Source organism: Cetorhinus maximus, chromosome 7, assembly GCF_964194155.1.
Source record: "Cetorhinus maximus chromosome 7, sCetMax3.hap1.1, whole genome shotgun sequence".
Lineage (NCBI taxonomy): Eukaryota > Metazoa > Chordata > Chondrichthyes > Lamniformes > Cetorhinidae > Cetorhinus > Cetorhinus maximus.
Window position 1 is genome coordinate 27,731,386 of NC_135885.1, and position 23,698 is coordinate 27,755,083.

The following is a 23,698-nucleotide window of genomic DNA, read 5'->3' on the forward strand; positions in this document are numbered from 1 at the left end:
AAAGACAGTATCAAACTTAAAGAAAAAGCATATAATTATGGAAAGATGGGTGGCAGGTTAGAAGATTGGAAAAGAATGACATTTGGGGGAAGGTTCCATTAGACTGGAAAATAGCAAATATAACTCCTTTATTCAAAAGGGGAAGGAGACAGAAAGCAGGAAACTAGAGGCCAGTTAGCCTAACATCTGTCATAGGAAAAATGTTAGAAGCTATTATTAAAGGTGTTATAGCAAGGCACTTTGAAAAATTCAAGGCAATCAGGCAGAGTCAACATGGCTTTGTGTTTAACCAATTTATTAGATTTCTTTTAAGGAGTCACATGTGCTCTGGATAATGGGGAACTAGTGGATGTACTGTACTTAGATTTCCAGAAGGCATTTGATAAAGTGCCACATCAAAGGTTATTGCAGAAAATAAAAACTCATGGTGTAGGGAGTGGCATATTGGCATGGATAGAAGATTGGCTAGCTAACAGGAAGCAGAGAGTTGGCATAAATGGGCCTTTTTCTAGTTGGCAGGATATGACGGTGTGTCACAGGGATCAGTGCTGGGGCCTCAACATTTTTACAATTTATGTAAATGACTTGGATGAAGGGACCAAAGGAACGGTTACTAAATTTTCTGACAACAAAAAGATAAGTAGGAAAGTAAATTGTGAAGAGGACGTAGGGAGTGATATAGATAGGTTAAGTTAGTGGGCAAAGATCTGGCAAATGGAGTATAATGTGGGCAAATGTGAAATCATTAGTTATGGCAGGAAGAATAAAAAAGAAGTTTATTATTTAAATGTTGAGAGATTGCAGAGCTCTGAGATTCAGAGGGATCTGGGTGTCCTAGTGCATGCATCACAAAAGGTTAGTATTCAGGTACAGCAGGTAATTAGGAAAGCGAATAGAATGTTATCATTTATTGTGAGGGGAATTGACTACAAAAGCGGGGAGGTTATGCTTCAGTTGTACAGGGCATTGGTGAGACCACATCTGGAATATTATGTACAGTACCGGTCTCCTTATTTAAAGAAAGATGTAAATGCATTAGAAGCAGTTCAGAGAAGGTTTACTAGACTAATACCAGAGATACAATTTACAATTTACAAAAATACAATTTTTACCTTGTCGGGCCGGTGTGGCAGGCGGGCCTAGAAGCGCCTGCGAAACTGACCGCTGTCCGCGATCGGGTCCCGAACACGATTTCACACAGGCTGGCCAATTAACGGCCAGCCAGTGTGAATCATGCGCTGCAGCGCTGCTGGGTGGGGGCAGAAGGAGCATGAGCGCGGAAGTCAGCGCACGCGCACGGGTGCGTGCACTGAAAACTCCCTGAAGGCACAGAGCTGCCTCAGGGAGCTGAAGATTTCTAGCATTATAAATGAAGATTTAAAATATAAGGTTAACATGTCCCCTCATGTGACAGAGTCACATGGGCAAGAACGTTATAAATGAGATTTAAACATTTTTATTTTATTTTTAATTGCTGTTGGATACATCATCCCACCCATGGATGAGGTTTCATAAAAAATCCAAAGGCCTGGCCTTAATAGGCTTGTTAATTATCGGCAGGCAAGCTGCCAACTCCTGCGCTTGCCCGCTGACCGAAATATCGTGCAAGTGCGCAATGACATCGGGACACTCGCCTGACGTCATCGCACATCATTTTACGCTCAAGCGTGTCAGGCGCATGTCCGCACGCCAAACAGAAAATTCTGGCCCAGGAATGGTCGGGTTGTCTTATGAGGAAAGGCTGGACAGGTTCTGCTTGTACCCTCTAGAATTTAGAAGAGTAGGAGGCGACTTAATTGAAACCTTTAAAATCCTGAGGAGTCTTGACAGGGTGGTTGTGGATAGAATCTAGAACTAGGGGTCACTGTTTAAAAATAAGGGGTCGCTCAGTTAAGACAGAAATGAGGAGAAATTTTTTTCTCTCAGAGGGTTGTGAGCCTTTGGAACTCTCTTCCTCATCAGGCGATGGAAGTAGAGTTTTTGAATATTTTTAAGGCAGAGTTAAATAAATTCATGATTAACAAGGGGGTGAAAGGTTATCAGGGGTAGGCAGGAATGTGGGGTTGAGGTTACATTCAGACCAGCCACGATTTTTGGGGGGGGTTTAAACAAGATTGGCAATGGGGTAGGAAACTGAGGGCAAAGTCAGAGCAGGGAACAGGAATTGGAGAATTAGTTAGTGACTCTGAAAGACAGGAGAAGAACAGGTTAAAAAGTGTACAGCACGGGAATTTGGTAGTGTTAAAAGGTATATATGTAAATACAAAGAGTATATCAAATAAAGCCGATGAGCGGAGGACACACATAGACACATGGCAACATGAAATTGTTGCTATGACAGAAACTTGGCTTAAGGAGGGGCAAAAATGGCAGCTCAACATTCCTGGATATAGAATTTTCAGACAGGATAGGGAGGGGGATAAAAATGTGGGGGTAGAGCACTATTGGTTAAAGAATCAATTACAGCTGTGAGGAGGAATGATGTACTAAATGATGCATCAAATGAGGCCATATGGGTTGAGTACAGAAATAAAAAAACGGGCAGCCACACTGCTAGGACTGTACTATGGACCCCCAAATAGTGGATGAGAGTTAGGAGAGCAAATATGTAGGCAGATTTCTGAGTGCAAAAATGATAGGGCAACAATAGTTGGGGACTTCAACTACCCTAATATCAATTGGGGTATGAACAGTGTGAAGGGCATAGTGGGCACAAAGTTTTTGAACTGCATTCAAGAGAACTTTCTTAGCCAGCATGTAACAAGCCCAACAAGGAGGGGGTGCAATTCTAGATTTAGTCTTAGGAAATGAAGCTGGGCAAGTGGATAAAGTAGCAGTGAGGGATCATTTTGCAGATAGTGACCATAATACAGTTAGATTTAGCATTTTTATGGAAAAGGGAAAAGATAGAACAGGAGTACATTGGGGAAGACTAATTTTACGAAGCTCAGAGGTGAGCTGGCGAGAGTGGACTGGATACAGATATTAGAAGGGAAAACAGTGTCAAATCAGTGGGAGGCATTCAAAAGTGAGATTCTACGGGCAAAGTGTTGACATGTCCCTACAAAAGAAAAGGATGGTACTGCCAAATCTAGAGCCCCTTTGGGTTATCCAGAAACATACAGGCCAAGATAAAGCAGGTGCTGGAAAGCGGGATTAAAATGAGCAGCTAGTTCCTTTTTCATCTTTTTTTCTAGCCGGCACAGACATGATAGGCAGAATAGCCTCTTTCTGCGCTGTAACTTTTCCATGGTTCTATCTTACTGAATGGCGGAGCAGATATGAGGGGCCGAGTGGCCTACTCCTATTCCTAATTTGGATGTTCGTATGAGAAAAAAAATTGTAGGGCTAAAAGTTGGAAAAGGCAGCGGGAGTGGGACTAGTTGAGTTATTCTTGCAGAGGACCAGCATGAATACAATGGCCCGAATGGTCTCCTTCTGTGCTGTGACCACTCTATGAATCAATGTGGCTTGGTGTCATATTTTTAAAATGCTTCTGTGACGCACTTTGGGAGGTTTTATGATGTTAAAGGAGCTATAGAAATGAGAGTTGTTGTTTGTGAAAATGATTTGCATAAAATATAGTTTACGATTTATTAGAAAATCTTGGTGGACACTTTGCATGTGCTTTGCATTGCATACCCTTTTTAAACAAGATACACTGGGAAAGGTCTGTACACGGGAGCACAAAAGGAACAATGCCATTCTGGGGAACAGGTCAAGTTCATCTTCACCATACCAAAACAATCAGATTACAGGAGCCTGAGCTGCACAAATGAGCTGTCAATCAGACTTAATTCGATTAACAGCAAATTATCAAACGCAAAAACGTGTGAAGATGGCAGCAAACGTGTTTCCACCATCGTGTCAAATCTTAAAAACTAAAAATGCCGCAAAGGAGGGGTGGGCATTTTCCCTGTGATTGAAACACTTATTAAACAGATGCAGTTGCACTGCGCTTTGGGTTGACCTAAATTTGCAAAACTGGGTATGTGTTTTTTTTTTCCGCGATGCCGATCGAAAGAGAGAGAGAGAGAGAGATGAGTTGCATATATTTTCCTGGTGCAGAGAGTGAGCCGTCCCTTCCCCCCACCTACCCTCCCACCCACCTTCCCCTTGTACTGGCGGAAGCGGGGCGCCACATTTCGGGGTGGTACGGTAACGCTGCGAATGTGTCACTGTAATGCAGAGACCTGTAATGATGTCAACTTGTTATTTACTTTCAAATCTGAATGACTGAGCAAGAGGAAAGGAGAATCAATCACCCACACGGTGACCAGGCAGGCAGAAAAAAAACCACACACACACACAGGCTCTCCCAGCGTGGCTGGGGGAAGGGCAGCACATGGTGCAAAAAAAAAACTGTTACCATTGAATACATTGCACAGCGAAATAACAAACCATTTTTCACCTATTTCGATGCACCAGGGCATTGCATTTAATAGATTCAGTTGCAGTCTAGACTTGTTTGAAGTTCAATTGGTTACTTTAATTCTAATGTGCGGATTGCATTTCGATCCGAGCTTACAGCACGTTGTTGAATGTATGTAGGTTAGGTTTTTGTGTGTGTGTGTGTGTGTGAAATCATGTCCTCTGGCGTGGAGCAGAAACACGTACAAAATGATAAATAAATAAAAAAAACATGCAGCAGGATGAAAGTCGGATCTGTGGCTGGGAACACCCTTTCCCCCCCACCACCCCGCGCCATGGAGCAGCAAAATGCCTGTGTTTTTAAAACTTTAAAAAAAAAATCTGCTTGGTATGTCCTGAGATCATTTTAAGAATCCATTGAAGTTCTGTGAGAAAGCAGACGTATAATTTGAATTTTAAAAGCTGTATAACCAGCCATGCCAAATAACGCAAGAATGAATGCTCATATATAGTGAGAGACCTTCTGTGTGAGAAAGCAAGACATACAACTGGAATTTTAAAGAAAGCTGTGTCACATGCCGTGGAGTAAAATGCAAAAACGAACGCATATATGTAGGAGAGATATAAAAGAGTTGAGGGGGGAGGGGAATGGGGGGATGAGGGGGGGAGAGAGACAGGGAGGGGGATGAGGGGGGGAGAGGGAAGGGATGGGGGGAGAGGGATGGGGAGGGGGATGAGGGGGAAGAGGGATGGGGAGGGGGGAGGGAGAGAGGGGTGGAGGATAGGGGGACGAGGGGGTGGGGGATAGGGGGGTGAAGGGGGTGGGGGATAGGGGGGTGAAGGGGGTGGGGGATAGGGGGGTGAAGGGGGTGGGGGATAGGGGGGTGAAGGGGGTGGGGGATAGGGGGGTGAAGGGGGTGGGGGATGGGGGGTGAAGGGGGTGGGGGATAGGAGACGAGGGGGTGGGGGATAGGAGACGAGGGGGTGGGGGATAGGGGGAGGAGGCGGTGGGGGATAAGGGACGAGGGGGTGGGGGATATGGGGGGACGGGGGGTGGGGGATAAGGGGGGACGAGGGGGTGGGGGATATGGGGGGACGAGGGGGTGGGGGATATGGGGGGACGAGGGGGTGGGGGATATGGGGGGACGAGTGGGTGGGGGATATGGGGGGACGAGGGGGTGGGGGATATGGGGGGACGAGGGGGTGGGGGATATGGGGGGACGAGGGGGTGGGGGATATGGGGGGACGAGGGGGTGGGGATAGGGGGATGAGGGGTGGGGGATAAGGGGACAAGGGGGTGTAGGGGAGGGGGTTGTAGGGGATGAGGGGGTGGGGGTGGATTGTTTTGGAGGGCAGAGAGTGGAGGTGCTGGGGGAAGGGCATGGGGGCATGGGGGGGGTGTGGAGAGTTGGGGGAGCGGAGTGGGGGTGTTGGAGAGGGGGAGGGAAGTGAGGGTGTGGTGGGGAGGGGAGTGGGGCTGGGCAGGAGAGGAGTGGGGATGTGGGGTGAGCGGGGTGGGGGGTAGGGGAGTTGGGGGGGAGGGGAGTTGGGAGGAGGGGAGTTGGGAGGAGGGGAGTTGGGGGGGAGGGGGAACTTGGGGGGAAATGGGGGCGTGGCAGGGAGTGGACAGTGGGGGTGTGAGGGGGATGGGGAGTGGAGGTGCGGGGGGGACGGGGCCAGGGTGTGCAGTGGAGGGGAGTGGGAGTGGGGGTTGTGGGGATGTGTGGGGGAGAGGAGTGGGAGAGGGTATGTGCACGAGGGCGTGTGGGAGTGGGGTTATCTAGGGGAGGGGAGTGGGGGTGAGCAAGTGAGGGTGTGTGTGGAGGGGAGTGTGGTTGTGGGGGAGGTGAGTGGGGGTGAGGAGGGGAGAGGGGGTGTGGAGGAGGGGAGTAAGGGTGTGGGGGATTGGAGGGGAGTGAGGTTGTTGGGGGGAGGGGAGGGGAATGGGGGCTGTGGCAATGGGGGGTAGGGAAGTGGGGAGGAGGAGAGGGAGGGGAGTGGGGAGTTGGGGGGGTGGGGGTGTGTGTGCATGGGGGAGGGATTGTGGAGGGTGGGGAGGGGAGTGGTGTGGGGGTAGGGTAGTGGGGTGGGGGTGTGGGGGAGGAGAGTGAGGGTGTGGGGGAAGGGAGGGGAGGGGAGGGAGGGTGTGGGAGTGGGGGAGTGTGGGAGGGGTGAGGGTGTTGGGCGGAGTGGGGTTGTTAGTGTGTGGGGGGAGGATCCTGGAGGGTGTGTGGGGTTGTGGGGAGTGGGAGCATGGACTGAGGGACGGATGTGGCAGAGGGGAGTGGGGTTTGGGGGTAGTGTGGGTGGGGGTTGTGGACGGAGGGGAGTGGGGGAGGGGAGTGAGGTGTGGGGGAGGGGAGTGGGGGAGGGGATGGGGGTTTGGGGGAGGGGATGGCGGTTTGCGGGAGGGGTGTGGGGGAGAGGAGGGGAGTGTTGTGGGGGAGGGGAGTGAGGGTGTGGGGGAAGGGAGGTGGGAAGAGTGAGCATTTGGGAGAAGGGAGGGGAGGGGAGTGAGGGAGGGTCTTGGGAGAGGGGAGTGAGGATGTGGGGGGGTGGGGCAGGTGTGGGAGCGGGGGGAGGGGAGGGTGGTGGGGGAGGGGGAGGGGAGGGGGTGTGGGGGGAGGTGGTGTGGGGGGGAGGGATGTGGGGGAGGGTTGAGTAGGGTGGGTGGGGGAGGGTTGAGTAGGGTGGGTGGGGGAGGGTTGAGTGTGGGGGTGGGGAGGGTTGAGTATGGGGAGGAGTGGGGAGGTTGGGTGTAGGGTTGAGTGTGGGGGTTGGTTTGGGGGGAGTGGGGAGGGTTGAGTGTGGGGGAGTGGGGAGGGTTGAGTGTGTGGGGGGTGGGGAGGGTTGAGTGTGATGGGTGGGGAGGGTTGAGTGTGATGGGTGGGGAGGGTTGAGTGTGGGGGTGGGGAGGGTTGAGTGTGGGGAGGGTTGAGTGTGGGGGGTGGGGAGGGTTGAGTGTGGGGGGTGGGGAGGGTTGAGTGTGGGGGGTGGGGAGGGTTGAGTGTGGGGGTGGGGAGGGTTGAGTGTGGGGAGGGTTGAGTGTGGAGGGTGGGGAGGGTTGTGTGGGGGTGGGGAGGGTTGTGTGTGTGGGTGAGGATGGGGAGGGTTGAGTGTGGGGGTTGAGTGTGGGGGGTGGGGAGGGTTGAGTGTGGGGGGGTGGGGAGGGTTGAGTGTGGGGGTGGGGAGGGTTGAGTGTGGGGGTTGAGTGTGGGGGTGGGGAGGGTTGAGTGTGGGGGGGGTGGGGAGGGTTGAGTGTGGGGGTGGGGAGGGTTGAGTGTGGGGGTGGGGAGGGTTGAGTGTGGGGGGGTGGGGTGGGTTGAGTGTGGGGGGTGGGGTGGGTTGAGTGTGGGGGTGGGGAGGGTTGAGTGTGGGTGGGGGTGGGGAGGGTTGAGTGGGGGTGGGAAGGGTTGAGTGTGGGTGGGGGTGGGGAGGGTTGAGTGTGGGGGGTGTGGAGGGTTGAGTGTGTGGGGCGGGGAGGGTTGAGTGTGGGGGGTGGGGAGGGTTGAGTGTGGGTGAGGGTTGAGTGTGGGGGTGGGGAGGGTTGAGTGTGGGTGGGGGTGGGGAGGGTTGAGTGTGGGGGGTGTGGAGGGTTGAGTGTGTGGGGGGTGGGGAGGGTGAGTGTGGGGGGTGTGGAGGGTTGAGTGTGTGGGGGGTGGGGAGGGTTGAGTGTGGGGGGTGGGGAGGGTTAAGTGTGGGGGGTGGGGAGGGTTGAGTGTGGGGGGGTGGGGAGGGTTGAGTGTGGGTGAGGGTTGAGTGTGGGGGTGGGGAGGGTTGAGTGTGGGTGGGGATGGGGAGGGTTGAGTGTGGGGGGTGTGGAGGGTTGAGTGTGGGTGGGGAGGGTTGAGTGGGGGTGGGGAGGGTTGAGTGTGGGTGGGGGTGGGGAGGGTTGAGTGTGGGTGAGGGTTGAGTGTGGGGGTGGGGAGGGTTGAGTGTGGGTGGGGATGGGGAGGGTTGAGTGTGGGGGGTGTGGAGGGTTGAGTGTGGGTGGGGAGGGTTGAGTGGGGGTGGGGAGGGTTGAGTGTGGGTGGGGGTGGGGAGGGTTGAGTGTGGGTGAGGGTTGAGTGTGGGGGTGGGAGGGTTGAGTGTGGGGGTGGGGAGGGTTGAGTGTGGGTGGGGATGGGGAGGGTTGAATGTGTGGGGGGTGGGGAGGGTTGAGTGTGGGGGGTGGGGAGGGTTGAGTGTGGGTGAGGGTTGAGTGTGGGGGTGGGGAGGGTTGAGTGTGGGTGGGGATGGGGAGGGTTGAGTGGGGGGGGGGGGGAGAGTCGGGAGAGGGGAGGCTGGTTTTTTCCCTTGCGGGTCACTGGCTGGTTGCCTGGCGCTGAGCTGAGCTTCAGTGTGTCGGTGCCTGTCTGCGCGGCCGTTGCTGTTTCCTTCTCTCACATTCACTCACTCAGTCTGGGAAATGAATGTTTTAGAAACCAGCAGCAGCTTCTGACGCCATTCTGCGATCAACTTTTACCTCTCTCTCTCTCTCACCCCTCCCCCACCGAATCCTCTCCCTCTCTCTCTCTCTCTATATTTTCCCTCCCTCCTCATTTCCATTCGCCACCACATCGTTTCGGTGTCATTAGCTTTGGATCAAGACATACATGCGAACTATAGTTGATATTCTTCCAATTATAGGCCTTTCCGAGGCACATATTGACCGACTACAGAAGAGAGAGAGAGATAGCCTGGTGATGAGTAATACGTGAAAAACGCTTCTTTTAAACCTTTTTGAAAAATACATATATATATTTTAAAAAACACACAAAAAAGTAGTTGGAGCTTTTCGTTGTTTGTGGAAGTGAAAACAAGCTCTGGGTTTTTTTTAAAACCAGCATTGTATAAGGTAAGATGTTTATATATAGACACAGCATTGATCTAAACAACTTTTCAAGATGTTACTTGGGTTATATTATTTGTTCTGACTTTTTAAAAAGCAGTTAAACTGAAATAGTTTTGGTTTGGTGGGGGAGGGGTGCTTACAGTTTGGAGATGGGGGTTGTTGCTAAATGGTACTTTCTGTGACTTGGGAATATTAATTACTGTCATTCAGGGATCCTTAAAATCAAGCAGTGTTCATTAGGAAAAAAATATGGGTTGAAGTGGAGGCTCAACGAGTTGTTCTTTCATAGTTAATTATCATTTGTTTTCCATAAAAACACGTTTTGGGTGAAATGAATGAAATATATGTGCATGTGGTCGCTCATACAATTGCAGACTAGTGTTCAAAAGCACAGAGGTTATAATGTATTGATTTTACACATGACACATTGTATACATAGTGATAACAATTGCTTCTTTCGTGAAACTAGGTCACGGATAGGTATGGCTACCATTTCTGTGTGTTTAAGTGTGGATCGTTTAAATGCACGAATGAATATTTTGGTGCTCAGAGTTTTTTGTTTTTTAAACCCTGGGAAAAGTGTAAAATTTGAAATATTCACCATGCAGATGGCGTGGATTGCCTCAGCAACGTGTTGGGGGAGGGGAAGCACACTGATTCAGTGTTTCATAGTAGGGAAACCACATATAATGGAGTCTGTTCACACAATATTATATTATAAAAGTGTGTTTATTCTCCATGTTTACTGTTTGGCATTTAGTAAATTTGGTGTGTACAGTACATTTCCTGCAGCTTAATTGAATGAATGCATACATTTTAAATGTATTTTCAATTTATTTCTGAGCAAACCACACTGCAATGTTTAGGATATAGCTGTGTATAATTGAAGTAAAGAGCTTTTAAAAATAGCATTCACAGAAACAATAAACTGTGAACCTTATTTCCACAGTTATTGCACCATGATGACATAGTTACATCACTTAACTGTTTCCTTAGCCTTCCAAATTTGGAAATAAAAGTTTGAAATTGCAACAATCCCACGAATGTGGGCAATAATACTTGCTATGAAATTTGTTTTATTTTCACTCCAGACTGGCTGCAACTCACTGCTTGCCCTGTTGTGCAGTTTTGCATTATGTGCATGAAAAGGGCATTGAAGGTATTCTATTTATACTAGGCAAATGCTATATGACTCTAAGGGAAGGTAAAAACCTTTTTAAATCACCTATTACCAAATCATGCAGAGCAGAAGGATCAGGTTCAGTTGCTGAGCTGTGGTGAATTAGTTGCTCTCAGCAGTTTGGAACATGACGGATACCCTCAATGCCTCTGGGTTTGAGAGTGGAAACAATCAGCCAGGTTTCCTATTCTGGAATGCTATCTAGTGACCTCAGCTGGAAAATACCTGTCTGCTGGCATCTGATGAGAACAGGATTTGACTTGGCTGGGATGCCTTTCAAGGCCAAATAGTTTACAAACATTCAGGTGCTGAAATTTTGCAGGGATTCTCCTACCATAACATTGGCAGCAGGCTAGCCAGTCCTCTAAAGAAACAGCATTGACACTGATTTCAACCATTTTTACCACTCCTGGGTGTTTGCCATCCTTGCACCGGATAGAATCTCCACGTGATTTTAAGGACACAGTTTCTAAGCTGTGCCTGAAAAATAATCACTTGAACAAGGAAAGATCTGAAGGTCCTTGACATGTTTATCAGGATGATTCCAGGAATGTTAGAGAAGCTGGGGTTGTTCCCTTTGGAGCAAAGAAGACTGAGGGGAGTGATACAGTGGGGGAATAGCACAGATTGTATTGCTCCACAGAGAGCTGGCACTGCTCGATGTGCCAATTGACCACCTTCTACGCCATAATGATTTTGCGTCAAGGTACTAGAGGGCTGATAGTGCCCTTAGAAACATACCTAGCAAGAATTATTGGCTTCAAGACATGGAGGTGAAAATTGGACAAAATACATGGAAAAGATTCTGTGGTTGGAAGATCTGAATTCAGCTTGGTAGCTCACTGAGCTCTTTGGTTGCCATATTGGAAATCACGTTAGCTGAAGAATGTGATGTCAGAATGTCAAAATTAGTGAAATGGTTGGTTACAGAGTTACTGATAACTTTTCATGCTGTGACTAAACATTGATCCCAAAATATGCCCATTTTTGAGGGTGCTTTCTGCACATTATGTGGAAATATAGATGGCGTAAACACTCTTATAGTTATTGATAGAGGTTTTTATACTATCTACTGTTTAGTCCAAAATAATTGGGTCACCACTGTAGATTTTCAACTTGCTACTATGGCACATAACAGGTCAAATATTACAATGGAGATTAAAATTGTGTGGTTTCTATACTGGCAGAAAACCCTAGGTGCCAATTTTACATCTGAATGACTTAAGTTCTGTTCCCGTATCACCCCATGTGTTCACTGATCTACATTGGATCCCATCCATCACATCTTGATTTTAAAACCCTTATTCTTGTTTTCAAATCCCTCTTGGCTTCACCCCTCCCTGTCTCTGTAATTTCCAGCCCCACAACTCTCTGAGATATCTGCGTTCCTCTAATTTTAGCCTCTTGAGCATCCCGATTTCGATTGTTTTTTTTGAAGTCCCAACTTGGGTTTTATTCAAAATAAACAATTTGGAATACAATGTATCACATGGCTGCCATCCTCAAGGACAATAGATCTTAAATTGTTAAAACTGTCGATCCTTTTCTTAGTGATTGCCATTTTATTTTTTGCGTTCAATCTTCCCTGCTCCTTTTTTGTTGTGTTTCTTGGCAAACCACATGTTCCTCAGGATCAACTCCTTTCAGGGGTTCAAATCAATAAGACTTGGGCTTTTTGATCCCAGTCCTGTGCCACTTACTGGACTGATTGTGGTTGATGTGATTCTTGGATTTGGCCATGACTCTCAACTGATCTCCTAAGCCGACGCCTCCACCACCAGCAGCCACCAGAAGAGCATAGAGTCACAAAGGTCTGCAGCACAGAAAAAGGCTCTTCGGCCCATTGAGTCTGCGCCGGTCAAACAAGTACCTAACTATTCTAATCCCATTTCCAGCACTAGGCCCATGGCATTGCAAGTGCACATCCAAATACTTCTTAAATGTTATGAGGGTATCTGCCTCTACCACCCTTTCAGGCAGTGAGTTCCAGATTCCCACCACCCTCTGGGTGAAAAACTTCTTCCTAACCTTAAATCTATGCCCCCAGTTATTGATCCCACCACCAAGGGGAAAAGTTCCTTCCAGTCTACCCTATCTTTGCCCCTCATAATTTTATACACCTCAATCATGTCCCCCTTTAATCTCCTCTGCTCCAGGGAAAATAAGCCCAGTCTATCCAATCTCTCCTAATAACTAAAACTCTCCAGCCCAGGCAACAGCTTGGTACTCTCTGCACTCTCTCTAGTGCAACCACATCCTTCCTATAATGCGGATTCAAGAACTGCATGCAATACTCTAGCTGTGGCCTAACCAGCATTTTATACAGTTCCAGCATAACCTCCCTGCTCTTATATTCTATGCCTCAGCTAATAAAGGCAAGTATCTCGTATGCCGCCTTAACCACCTTATTTATCTGCCCCGCTACTTAAGGGACCGGTGGACATGCACATCAAGGTTCCTTTGATCCTCAATACTTCCCAGGGCCCTACCATTCACCATGTATTCCCGTGCTTTAATTGTCCTGCCCAAGTGCATCACCTCACACTTATCTGGATTAAATTCCATTTGCCACTAATCAGCCCATCTGACCAACCCGTCTACATTCTCCTATAAACTAAGGCTATCCTCCTAACTATTTAGCACTCCACCAATTTTTGTGTCATCCGTGAACTTACTGATCAACCCTCCTACATTCAAGTCTGAATCGTTTATATATACCACAAACAGCAAGAGACCCAACATCGATCCTTGTGGAACCCCACTGGACACAGGCATCCAGTCACAAAAACACCCCTCGACCATCATCCCCTGCTTCCTGCCACTCAGCCAATTCTGGATCCAATTCGCCAAATTGCCTTGGATCCTTCATTATCAGTCTCCCATGTGGGACCTTATCAAAAGCCTTGCTGAAGTCCAAGTAGACTATGTCAAATGCATTGCCCTCATCTACACACCTGGTCACCTCTTTGAAAAATTCAATCAAATTGGTCATACATGACCTCCCCTTAACAAAACTATGCTGACTGTCCTTGATTAATCCCTGCCTCTCCAAGTATAGATTAATTCTGTCCCTCTGAATTGCTTCCAATATTTTCCCCACCACTGAGGTTAGACTGACTGGCCTGTTGTTCCCTGGTTTATCCCTTCCTCCCTTCTTGAATAATGGTACCACGTTGGCTGTCCTCCAGTCCTCTGGCACCTCTCCTGTGGCCAGAGAAGTATTGAAAATTATTGCCAGCGCCCCAACTATCTCGTCCCTTGCCTCACTCAACAGCCTGGGATACATTTCATCCAGGCCTGGAGATTTATCAACTTTTAAGCCTGCCAGACCACTTAGAACCTCCTACCTTTCTATGCTAATTTCTTTAATTATATCACCATCCTTCTGCCTGATTTTAATTGTTCCACTATTGATGGCTGCACCTCAAGTTGCCTAGATCCTAAGCTCTGGAATACCCTCCCTATACCTTTATGCCTTGCTACCTCTCCTTCCTCTTTTAAGACACCTTTCAAAACCGACTTCTTTGAGCAACCTAATGAGCAACCTAAATGAGATCTAATATCTCCATGTGGGTTGGTGCCATATTTTCCCAGTCCAGCAACATCGCAAATTAAAAACTCTCATTCTTGTGTTCAAATCCCTCCTGTCCTTGGTCCTCCCTATCTCTGTAACCTTCTCCAACTTTCCGTGAACACTTGCATTCTCCCAATTCTGGCCTCATCACCAATTTGCATCACCCCTCCATTGGTGACTGTGCCTTCAGCTGTCTAGGCGTCCAATTCTAAAATTACTATCTTAAACCTCTGTGCTTTTCTCTGTGATTTTTCTCCCTCTGAAAGGCACAATGTAAATGCAAGTTGCTGTCACCATGGAAGTTTTGTGGCTGTAAAATTGTCATGATGTCTCAATGGGTAAAGCGGCTTTGCAGTCTGAAGTGTTACCCTAAGACGTAAAGGTCAGGAAGCTTAGCTTCATTACTAAAGGCAAGTGACTTAATACAGAAAGTGATTTGATATAATTCAGATATGTTCAGTGACCCGCATTTTCATTGCCACTGCAAAATGCAATAAACGTGTTACAGCTTGTAAGTGTAGAAATTCATAAAATGTGGCATTGCTCCAAATTAGTTGGCCTATTCATAGGCACTTTAGGAACAGGAAAAGGACAGCTGGTCCAATAAGCTTACACATTTGTAGTGGATCTCAACCCTATTTTCCTGCCTTCTCAACAATGTTATGGTGCAGGCACTCATATCAAGTTCCTCTTTCCACTATTTTAATGGAGATGTTAACCTGAGGTAATGTATCCATTAAAATAGTGCGGAGGAATTTGACACGTGTGTTAAGTGTCTGTATGATAACATTGCTGTCACTCATTTCTACTCTCATGTCCTTTTAATCATGTCTTTCTCCAGAAACTTACCTCTGGCGGAACTCATTTATATTATGTACTTCAGTCACCTAGTCTAGTGACATATTCCACATATTTGACACTCCTTGTGTGAATTGGTTCTGCCTGAAGTCCCTATTAACTCGTAATTTTCAAATTTATATCTCCCAATTTTTGATTCCATTCATTGTAAACAAATCACCCACATCAGCTTTAGCAAACCCATTTATAATTTTTAAAACTATTAGATCTCCTGAAGGCCACTTGTTTTCTGGTGAAAATAGGTATCACTTCTTGAATAAATCCTTATAGCTTAGATTTCTGAGACCTGGTATCAGTTTTGATCTATGCTGTTGGTTCTCAAATGCAATAATATAGCTCTCATATTCTTTTTCCCTCTTTAACACTGGCCAGGTGTAGTACATTTGAATTGTGCTGTGCCTGTCTAGGCCTCACAGCACACTAATTTGGCAAGCTGGCACTTCTGTATGGCTTGCTGATACACACAACATAGGCTCATGCCTCCCTTGCGCAGCCTTACACTCGGACAAGGAGGCCTCAGTGCACAAGAGGCTGGTCTGAAGATACGAGGAGGGCCTGAAAAAGTAGGTTTGGCGTATCTGCTTAGGCTCCTGTTCCCTTGCTCCCTGGTTCTCTTACACTCTGACCAAAGGGGGTCTTAGATGCAAGGTCTAACTTCTTTCTATATCATGCTGTCTATCCAAGAGTAAACTGATGTGTGAGGGTTGGGATACCTCCTATTCTGCTGCATTGTCTAGGTATGTTATATATTGTGCCTGCAAGTGTGATGAAAACTCTGATAGTCTCCAAGTTCAGATAACATAGCTAGCTTCTGAAATTCTCTCGTAGTTCGTGAATATCCAGCTTTCTTTGATGTAATGTTGACAGATAACATGATTCCAGCTCTCCTTAATGTCTATTCTCTGTAAAATTTAGCTTATTTCATTTCAGCACCTTAACTAGTGCCCAATGAATTAAGATTATATATAGAACACATTTTGTTTTCTAATCTCAGCACCATTTTGTCTTTTTTGAGTTTTCCCTCCTGCCCTTTGCAAACACTGACAGTATGATGGAACACAATTCCATGGATGGCAGTGATCATGAAGAGATGTTAGAATCCTAGTGGTCATCTCAGTGATGATTCTAGTGAAGGCGTATCCCTCCTGGTGCTCCTAAGCCATTGTTGTTCTTGGAACTGTTAGCAGAATCATTATCCATGACAGCAAGGGCAATACCGCATCACCCCAAGTTCCCTTGGCTATCTTCCTGGAAGAGCTAATGGAGGGATGAATGCACAGCTCTAAATTCCAGAACATCTGGTACTCATAAGAAGGGCACCTTGCACCTGCACCCTCAATGTGTGCATTCAATGAGCGGTGTCCCTTTCAATAAGAAAGTTGAGGAGTTTATTGGTAGGAACTTGCAAAGTTCCAAATGTGCCATCTACTACAGTCCGGATTTTGAAAGACTGTAGTCCCTCACGCTGTTACTATAATGTCTTTCCAAACTGAATGAATCCTTTAGCTCTCCTATAAACTATGTCAGACACTCGCTGAGTATATGCCAGGTGACATCATGGGTGAAATTACTTGGTGAAAGAAAGACTTGCATTTAAATAGCACATTTCATGACCTCAGGACATCCCCAAAGTACTTCACAGCCAATGAAGTACTTTTGAAGTGTAGTCGCTGTGTACAAAACATAGCAGCCATTTTGTGCACAACAAGCTCCCACAAACAGCAATCTGATAGTAACCAGGTAATCTGGGGAAAATGTAGCAATTGATGTGCTTCTGAGGCATAAAGATTGTGAGGTTGAACTTGGTTGATTCCTGCATTGCTCAAAGCACCAAAGCTCAAAGGCCATTCGACCCCTTGAGCCTGAGTTGTTTTCTATTCGATCATTAGCTAATGAAATAAATTGTTCTCAGAATTGAAAGTTTAAATTGACTTAGCATCCATAGCCATTTGGGCAAGAGAGTTCTGGATTCCATCACCATTTGTGAGAAAGAGTGCTTAAGGTGTGGGGTTGTTGGCGGGGGGGAAGTGGAATCAATGGAGTGTAAATGCACATCCAAAAACTATTCTGGGCAAGACCCATTTTGGCTGCTTATTCAGCAATTCGTTGATTTTTTTGGAAGCAAAAAATTTTCATTACCCCAATGTGCTGTTCTCTACTAATGGGATTATTTGCACAGTTATTCCTCAGGGTAGTGTCCTAGGCCCAACCATCTTTAGCTGCTTTATCAATGAACTTCTCGCCATCATAAGGTCAGATGTGGGGATGGTCACCACTGATTGCACAATGTTCAGCACCATTCGTGACTCCTCAGATACTGAAGCAGTCCATGTCCAAATGCAGCAGGACTTGGACAATACCCAGGCTTGGACTGACAAGTAGCAAGTACCATTTGCACTACACAAGTGTCACAGGCAATGATCATCTCCAACAAGAGAGAATCTGACCATTGCCCCATGACATTCAGTGGCATTACCATCACTGAATCCCCCACTATTAACATTCTGGGGGGGGTTACCATTGTTCAGAAACTGAACTGGATTAGCCATATGAATACTGTGGCTACAAGAGCAGGTCAGAGACTAGGAATCCTGCGGTGAGTAACTTACCTCCTGATTCCCCAGAACCTGTCCACCATTTACAAGGCACAGGTCAGGAGTGTGATGGAATACTCTTCACTTGCCTGGATGAGTGCAGCTCCAACAACCCTCAAGAAGCTTGACACCATCCAGGACAAAGCAGCCCACTTGATTGGCACCCCATCTACAAACATTCACTCCCTCCACCATCCACACACATGGGCAACAGTGTGTACCATCTACAAGATGCACTCACAGGAACTCACCAAGACTCCTTAGCACCTTCCAAACCCACGAGCTCTACCATCTAGAAAGACAAGGGCAACAGACACATGAGAACACCACCACCACCTGCAAATTTCCCTCCAAGCCACTCACCACCCTGACTTGGTATTGTTGTTGCTTCACTGTTGCTGTGTCAGAATCCTGGAACTCCCTCCCTTAACAGCACTGTGGGTGTACCTACAACACATGGACTGCAGCAGTTCAAGAGGGCAGCTCACCACCACCTTCTCAAGGGCAACTAGTGATGGGCAATAAATGCTGGCCTAGCCAGTGATGCCCTCATCCCATGATTGAATAAAAAAAGTATTGCTGGGAAAAGGAGACATGTCTAAGCTTTTCGTCTTGCACTCATCAGAACACTTTGCAAGAATACAAATATAGGGGGGAAAGAACAATTTATACTGTATGTGAATAGAGCACTGATTGGTTGGCAAGCGGATTCTGGTAGAGGCGCTGCCATGGAGAATGCATCAGTGATGGTGACTGACAGTTAACTGCTAAGCATTGTTTGAAATTTAAACCAGGCAGCTTGACCCTGATTGGTCAAGGCATTGCCCTGAGTAATGAGTCAGAGAGTGGCTGTCACTCATTTTGTCTAGCTAAAACAGGTGCAATGTGTGTACATGTTCCTTTTGTCTGCAAAGAATGGGGCCCTGTGTATTAATATATGTAGGTTCCAGTGCGTGCCACATTGTGAGCTCAACTGGCAATCCTGAATTGGTTGTCAGATAAGCAAAATAAATAACAGCCATTTGCTGGTTCATTCTTTAGGGCAATGCCTTGACCAATCTGGGTCAAGCTGACTCGTTTAAATTTCAAACAGTGCTTGGCAGTTAACTGTCAGTCACCATCACTGGTGACATTCTCCATGGCAACACCTCTACCAATTAGAGTCCACTTGTCAACCAATCAGCACTCTTTTCACATAGAGTATAAAATGGTTACTTCCCCCTTATATTGTTATTCTTATGAGGTGTCCTGCTGAGTGCAAGATGGAAAGCTTAGACGTGTCCTTTTGTTCAGCAATACTCGAAGTTCTGTACTACCGAGCGACTAAACAAAAAGTTGTATTTAATATTTATTGCAGGAAGAAAATACATTTTGCAGTATTCTTCAGGTATAGTTTAACAATAAATATACAATAAAGAAGCTCTTGACCGAAAAGCAGTTCTTTCTCAGTTTCTCCTTCATTTCAAACCACATGTGAAGCAAGAGGTTTTGTTTATCTATGGAAAATAATCTACCAGGAATATGGTGTTGTGATGTCTCTTCTGAATATTTGATCGTGGTGGGAGCATGGAGTCATTACGAGTAGGGCACAAGAAGAACTAAGTTAATATATAGTACTAAAAAAGGTTTTATATAAGTTGTCAGGAACATGCATCAAACATTTTATTTTTAAATTGCAGGTAGTATTTGAGCTCAGATTATTAATAGTCTTGACAGACTTTCATCAGATTGATAGTTAAATAGAAAAGCAAGACTTGCATTTACGTAGCACTTTTTGCAACCTCAGGATGCCAACAGCTTGTATTTATAGAGCACCTTTAATGTAATAAAATGTTGCAAGGCGCTTCACAGGATCACTGTATAGCAAAATCTAGCACCTAGCCAAATGGGGAGATATTAGGCAAATGACCAAAAGCTTTGTCAAAAGACCTCTTAAAGGAGGGAGAGAGGTTCGGGGTGGGAATTCCAGTGTTTAGAGCCTTGATATCTGAAGCTATGGCTACCAATGATTAATATTGAAGATGCCCGAGTCCAGAATTATAGAAGTACAGATAATGGAGTGTTTTGCAGCTGGAGATAACAGAGGCAGGGCGGAGGGAGCCCTGGAGGAATTTGAAAACAAGATACAAATTTTAAAATTGAGACATTTCTTAACCGGGAACCAAAGTAGGTCAGTGAGCACAGGGGTGATGGTGAACAGGACTTGATGTGAGTTCAGATACAAACAGTGGAAATTTGGATGACCTCAAGTTTACAGCACAGAGTGGGAAGCCGACCAGAAGTGGAATTGGAATAGTGAAGTTGGGACGTAACAAAAACGTGCATGAGCGTTTCAGCTGCTGATGAGCTGAAGCAGGGCCGGACTTAGCTGATGTTATGGAGGTGGAAATAGACAACTTTTGTGATGGCACATAAATGTGGTCAGAAGCTCATCCTGAGGTCAAATATGATACTAAAGCTGTGAATAGCCTGGTTCAGCCTCAAGACAGTTGTCAGGGAGATGGATAGTCACTGGCTAGGGAACAGAACTTTCTTTATATGGGGACTGAAAACAATGGCTTCAGTCTTCCCAGTATTTATTTTGAAGAAATTTCTGCTCATCAGTACTGGATGTTGGACATGCAGTGTGACAATTTAGAGACAGTGGAGTGTTTGGAGAGGTGACGAGGTAGAGTTGGATGTTGTCAGCATACATGTGGAAACTGACACTTTTTAGATGATGCCATCAACGGGCAGCATGTAAATGAGAAATGAGAGGGTATCAAGGTAAGATCCTTGGTGGATACGAGATGTACTGATTTGGGAGCAGGAAAAGAAGTCAAAGCGCTTTACAATCGATGAATTATTTTGAAGTGTAGTCACTATTGTACGGTTGGAAATGTAACAGCCAATTTCTGCACTGCTCTAACAAACAGTAGTGATAATGACCAGGTAATATTTTTTGGCGATTGTGAGTTGAGGGATAAATAATGGTCAGGACACCAGAGATAATGCCCTTGCCCTTCTTTGATATAGCGATCTGGGATCTTTTATATCAATCTGACAGGGCAGAAGGGGTTTGGGTTTAACATCTCATCCAGAAGATGGCACCTGTGACAGTGCAACACTCCCTCAGTATTACACTGGAGTGTCAGACTTGATTTTTGCACTCAAGTCTCTAGTAATAGTAAGAGTACAAAAATTAAAATTTGAGATGGGCTCTTGATAATATTATCAGCTGATTTGGTGTTGGGTACACTCAAGTCTCAATAAAGCTCCCAGTTATGCTCAGCAGAGCAATTATTCCTGTGCTTGTAAAAAGGCATGTGGTGATAACGGATTTAACAGCAGGAAGCAGTTAGAGAGGAATATTCTTTGTTAGGGTAAGTATTTTGCACGACAAAAATCATTGGTGCATGTTATTTCTTATTATTTTGAAATATTTCATGAAGATTTTGGTTAATTTTAAATTTTCTTTAAACAATGACCAGCTCTATTGACAAGTGTAAACTAAAATTGTTCCACGTAAGGTGCTCCTTTGTGGAATGTGGCACTGACTTGTTTTAAGTAAGCTGGTTCACTAGGGATACCGTCCAATGAAATTTGAGGTATTGGATCTGCAGCAGCACATATTTGTGCCAAAGTTCAATTTTGTACTATTCTTGTTTATACAACTCAATCAGCAGACATTATTTAGTTTTAAAATGTGCCATTTGCAACATTACTGTACCCGCTTCTAACCAACAGTAGGAGTCAGTAGGGATAGATTTAACACTAAAATAATCATGTGATTGGCAAGCATACTGAATACTGGCTTGTGAATGTGCTCCCTGGGACTCCCAGCCCAATATTGTTGGAGCACGCCTACATTGACTCTTTTTACATCACTGTTTTCTGTATGTAACTCAAGAGTCACCATTCAGCTGGGGATAATTTATAAAAATTGTAGGCCTGATTGAAAATCAACTATTTAAATGTTTTATAACACACTGTTCTTTTTAAAGCCTAAGACCACAGTCCACATTAATGGACAGGACTGTCACAATTCCAAAAAGATATGAATCTCTTTAAAATAACGAAGTGCTGAGTAGCTCAGCTCATTCTACTCCAGATTAAATCACGGTGATGCAATTGAAAGATGATTAATTCTATGTATATATTGCTCTGATGGAATGAAAGCTTAAACAATTTCTGTAATGCTTGATGAAATCAAGTGCAGTACCAATTTTCTAGCAAAGCATGTGTTTCATATTAGGAAAGGCTAATGTCCAGGGCCAGAGATAGCAGAAAGCAAAAACATGGGCTGTTCTGATAACTTAGCCAGTTAGTCAGCAAGTGACTTTCCCTGCTGCCTATTTTTGTTCCCCAGTCAGTGCTGAGTTAGCTGATTGGCCCAATTGCCACTGTGTTGAAGGGGAGAAGAAAATGGCCAGGGTTCTTTCTCCTGAATGCGCATCTGATAGATCTCGAGATGTTTGATGAGTGTAGAATTGGACTTGACTGCTGTACTGGAAATCTAATATACTTATAAAACTCACAGTGCATGCTTAAGAATCAGCACCTGGGTACATTTCTGCAGGGTAACATGCTTGTGAACCTGTCTCCGCTGACGAGCCAATGCCTTCAGGATAATATAGTTAGTTAGTTATAGTTAGTATAATATTGATGGAAAATGGGAGAAACTGGATGTTCAAAAAATTAAACCTTATAAGTTTGAACTGTACTGATGCTGATGTCACAGGTCACAAATCTGGTACCTCATTTGCAGTGAATAAAAAGAGTCCCTGGCCTTAAGCCTCAGGAGGGCGGGGTGGGGGGAGAGAGAGAGATACATTTTGTATTTGTCCTTGGGATATCGACGGTTCTGGGAAGTTCACATTTATTGCCCATCCTTACCTGATGTGAGAAGATGGTGGACCACTAGTGGACCTTCTTCTTAAACTAATGCAATCAGTGTTAGGGAATTCAAACTTGTTGACTCAGTAATAATGATGCAGTGGCTTTTGATGCAATGCAATTGACAGAACCTCTATATTTTTTGTTTCTTTATTTTTGCACATTGTAGTTATTTGTTTGTAAATGAATGGCTTGCTAGGCCACTTCAGAGGGTATTGATAGTCAACTATGTAGTGTGGGCCTGGAGCCAAATGTAGCACCAAACTCTCATTGCTAAAGGATACAAGTGAACCAGTTGATCTTTTAGGCCAGTCTAGCATCTTTGATCACTTTTTTGGGAATATAACAAATTAACATCTTAATTAAATTCATCATCCCAATCTGACTTATGGATTGCTAGCTCAATGGCATAACTGACGGACTTATGTGTTTGGCCCAGTTTGTGTTGTTCTAGTAACATGCATAGTGTTACCTCTGTCCATGGAGTACCACTTCGCAGATTGAGTCCCATGGTTTCAAATAAAAGGCATATTTTGCATATAAAGGTGAAAGGGCAGATTTTCAGGCTGCATTGGTGGGGTGGTGGGTGGGGGGTGGGGGTAACAGTGGTTGGAATGTTGGTGGTGATTCACATGTTGCATTTGCTGATGAGTTTTATTTACAAGTCTCAAGTCATAGCTAAAAGGAGTTAGTTTTCTCCCTTTTAATTATCATTCCACTTTCTCTAAAAATGCTGAGTCGCAGGTGTACAGATTCAGACTTTGCTTCTGTCTAAGTGCCTGCACAGGCAGCCCAGAATTTAGCAAATTTCTAATATCATGTACATTTTCCAGACGTGATTACTGGATAATGATCAGAAGTGGATTTTCTTTTCTCTTGCCCAGCCTGGAGCACTTAGGTCAATTGTAGTGCTTCTACTGCCATCTTAACTGATATGAGTTAACTCCACACAGATCAAGAAATGAACCGGGGATCTTCCTGATCAGTATGGTTCAGTTCTGTGCTAGGTTAGAGTTAGTTTCTATACTTGGATTTAGCGGTCCCCTCAATTCATCTAGGTTTTCTAGGTACAGCTTTAGTAATGGTCTAATGGAGACCTAATACTAATAGTGTGAGCTAGGTAGTGTATATGTTTCTTTGAAAACCCAAATGACATTTGGTTTGTCTTCCTGAGTTGCTAGATGGCTATCTGTTAACCATCTGCTTCCAGACCCTACTTGCATATCAGACAGAAGGTTATTTCTAGCAAAATTAGCAGTGCGGTTGTCTACATCTAACGTCGGCCTTTAGGCCGTCTGCCCTCATTTTTGTTGATTTTAAGCTTTGCTAAATTGAGTTGAGGCTTTTCCCCCAAAACCAACCACACGATCAATAGCTAATCAAATTCTGAGACTGAAAAGCCCTCAATGGGG

The 23,698-nt window shown here is 45.6% G+C and overlaps 1 protein-coding gene and 1 pseudogene across 2 annotated transcripts in view; one reads left to right on the top strand and one right to left on the bottom strand.

Annotated features, from left to right (window-relative positions):
- The first annotated feature begins 8,692 nt into the window (after positions 1-8,692).
- The window catches only part of LOC144682673 (F-box-like/WD repeat-containing protein TBL1X), a 323,543-nt gene continuing 308,537 nt past the window's right edge, over positions 8,693-23,698 (top strand). For both annotated transcript variants that reach the window (XM_078545241.1, XM_078545245.1), the window contains exon 1: positions 8,693-9,208. The gene's annotated coding sequence lies outside the window, so the exon portion shown is untranslated. The remainder of the gene's footprint in view (positions 9,209-23,698) is intronic.
- On the bottom strand, positions 11,938-12,125 carry LOC144682443 (large ribosomal subunit protein eL29-like; annotated as a pseudogene).